This window comes from Ambystoma mexicanum, chromosome 1q, assembly GCF_040938575.1.
Source record: "Ambystoma mexicanum isolate Mex_15411 chromosome 1q, UKY_AmexF1_1, whole genome shotgun sequence".
Lineage (NCBI taxonomy): Eukaryota > Metazoa > Chordata > Amphibia > Caudata > Ambystomatidae > Ambystoma > Ambystoma mexicanum.
Window position 1 is genome coordinate 639,466,345 of NC_090922.1, and position 3,271 is coordinate 639,469,615.

Consider the following 3,271-nt stretch of genomic DNA (forward strand, 5'->3'; position numbering starts at 1 on the left):
GACTAATGGCACATTTCACCATTCATAGATTTTATATCTGGTGCAATACTACCACCCAGAAGTCAGCAGCACAGTTAAATGTTTATTTGCTATTTACTGTGAAGAATGTATTTTGAAGTAAATAGCAAATTAAAGTTTATGACATTCCTGTACTCATCATGAAGGGCGAGGTCTATGAAAATGCTCCTTGCCCTTCATAAAAACTCCTCGACTATGTGAGTGGGTGAGGAGATTTTGTGAGTCCTTCAGAGTAAATGCTTTTTCATAATCTGGCAATCCTAATGCAGGAGCTTCAGACAAACATATCTTCTGAGATTCTTCTTCTGCCTCCGGAGTCCATTGTATTGGCTCCACTGAATACATTGTTGAAGAGGTTTAACTATTTCAACATAGCCAAGAAGCCATTGCCATCAGTAGCAGACTATCCCTAAAAATTCCCTTATCTGTATGACCGTCAAAGGCAGTTTATAAAATCCCAAACTTCTATCTCTAGCTGCTCTTCCTCCTCAAGGCCTGCCGACACTTGCCTAAGGGGCACTTGTAGGACTAGAGGGTCTCTCACATTTACTGTTCCTCTCTCATCATCAACAGAGTGTAAGAGGCAGGTGCATTGATCAGCACTCAGACTAGGTTGAACATGCGCGGATGGTTCAACTAGCCGAGGTGCTTGTAATGTTACACCTTCCGATACTCGGGAGGATAGCTTAGGGGCAATGTGCTCACCTTGGAAGCTAGAAGACACGGAGCAACACAGGTTCGATCCCCTGGTTATTAATCGCATTATAAATAACCTATCATATCAATACCTGCGGACAGTGCTTTAAGTGGGGTAAGAAATTGAGGGGGGGCCCTCGTTTGGGGGCGTGACTTTCATTGTGGGCGTGGCCTAAAAGTGCACAAATCATAGTAAGGTGCGCAAACAAATATATAAATGTATGTGAGCATTTATATGTTTGTATGCGTACTACTATGGTGTGTGTACTTTTCAAGCCATATTTTATAAACATAGCAATGTTACATATTTCTATGTTTATAAAAGGTGGTTTGAAAAGTGCACAAACCATAGTAAGTTATGCACACTTGTGTGCTTACCTTACTATGGTTTGTGTACGTTTCAAGCCACCTTTTATAAACATAGATATTTGTAACATGTTTCTATGTTTCTAAAAGATGGCTTGACGCGTAAACAATTCAAGGCATGACGGACAAAACAAACCGCAAGGTGGCTTTGTCCGTCGACAAAGCTTTATAAAAGATGCCTTGAATTGTGCACGTTTCAAGCCGTCTTTTATAAACATAGAAATATTTCTACCTTTATAAAAGATGGCTTGAAACGTACACAGTTCAAGGCATCTTTTATAAAGCTTTGCCGACGGAGAAAGGCACCTCGGGCTCTGTGATCTATCTGCTATCACTGAGCCCGAGGTGTCTTTCACCCTCTGCGAACCTGCGGGCTCCATGATTTAATCTGCATATTAGATCACGGAGCCCGCGGGGGTCAGTGACCTGGGGAGGGAAAACAAAGGGACAGTAACTTCCTCTGATGACCCTGATGAGGGGTCATCAGAGGGAGTTACACTAACTGACAGAAGTGCCGCCAGCCTCAGCGTCGCTGTGGCTGGCTGGCACTTCTGTCAGCTTGGCCAACATAATGACGGGCGCATCTCGCGTCGCGGCTGCGGCCGCGGCGGGATAATGCATCCCGCAATGTTGTGTGGGACGGGGGGCCCCGGCTGGGCCCCGGCTCAGCCCCACTTTCTGGAGACTGCCGGGGCCCGGCCCCGGCAGGCCCCGGCCCACTTAAAGCACTGCCTGCGGACCTTGTTCGGGGTGTCTCTGTCCTGCTCTCGCTGCCGCTCTCATGTTAGTAAAGAATTTAACAATACTGTCAGACAAGTTGCTGTCCTGCTCTTCAACATTCTACTTCCCCTTCACTTCCTCCATCAGGGGGGCACAAGTGTGTACTTTTGTCAGACACCCCCTCGATCGCAAATATTTTATTTGCACTCGCAAACTATCATTGCGAGTAACCGTAAAATAACTAATTGTGCTATTGCCTCCTCCAACCATGTCGCAAATGTTCTTCACTCCTTTGGAGTTACCATAACAGTAGCGCTCAACTCACGCTTTTGTAATCAGCTGAATCACTGTAAACCCCCATACACTTCAATGGGCTCTCACCCGGCAAAAACAAAAATATTGTTTTTTCACCAACCCTGGCGACACAAAAGGTAGAGAGCTGCGCCATACCCCTTTGCTCTATCAATGCCTGTCTAGGAGCCCAATATGTCCAAATTAAATTCCTTTCAATCAGAAAGGCAGCACGTTTGTTCTGCCGTGTCAAGTGTTCAAAAATAAAATCTCAAGTACCGCTATTAAATGTGTTAACATGTGGTGGGCGGGCGATCTATTTAAAACTATTTGCTATTCCAATACTTTTTCATTTCAGCACCTGCCTGTTAAGCACCTTACTATCTGTGCCTCTTATGTGTTCACTCCTTCTGTGTCACAGAGTCAATCGTGTTCCGTTTTCCAAGTGCATACAATCACTGAGGGAGATTTGCGCTTCTGAGGAGTAAGCACAACTGTTCTTAAAAGAAAGCGTAAAACAGGAACAACCCACACAACGACTTTTATGGGTTAGACAAATGCAAATTCAAGCTCCTAAAACCGTGGCTTTTCAAGAATCGGGGGAAACGCCAATGTGCTACTAAACTAGTGACCTCTGGATTAGTATAGTGGTGATCCTCGCCGCGGATCTACTGGTTTGTTTTGAAGTCTACTTTGCAAGTTAATAAGAATCGTCTTTTGTCATGGATTTTGGTTTTAAAGTTTTTTATTCCTGCGATGTTTACACTATAGCTGGCAGGAAATAAAAATTTTTTTAAAAAAACGCGACTCCGCCGGGACTCGAACCCGGAACCTTTGAATGTCTCCATCTCCTAGAAGTCCAATGCGCTATCCATTGCGCCACGGAGCCACCTGTTGGATCTGTTTAGTATATCCCATACGAATTCTGTCAGCAAGAGATTATCAACCATTTAAATAATGAATTAAAAGTATACTACAAAACTTGCAGGTTTGTGACAAACCATAATACTTGCGCATCCTTACTTACCATTGCACAAACGTGTGTTATCATTTACTTCTGTGCTATGTTTCATACAGCTTTATTTCTTGATGAGGTTTACACTCCGGTCCGCCGCCATGTTGCTTTCCCATCCAATGTTATGAAATGCAGGGTTTCGTTCTTGAGATAGCGGAAATCCCA

The 3,271-nt window shown here is 44.1% G+C and overlaps 1 non-coding gene across 1 annotated transcript; it reads right to left on the reverse strand.

Moving 5' to 3' along the window:
* Positions 1-2,895: 2,895 nt before the first annotated feature.
* TRNAR-UCU (transfer RNA arginine (anticodon UCU)) lies at positions 2,896-2,980 on the reverse strand. Its single transcript is given in 2 exon segments — positions 2,896-2,931; positions 2,944-2,980. It is a non-coding gene; the product is annotated as a tRNA-Arg (tRNA).
* Positions 2,981-3,271: the final 291 nt, after the last annotated feature.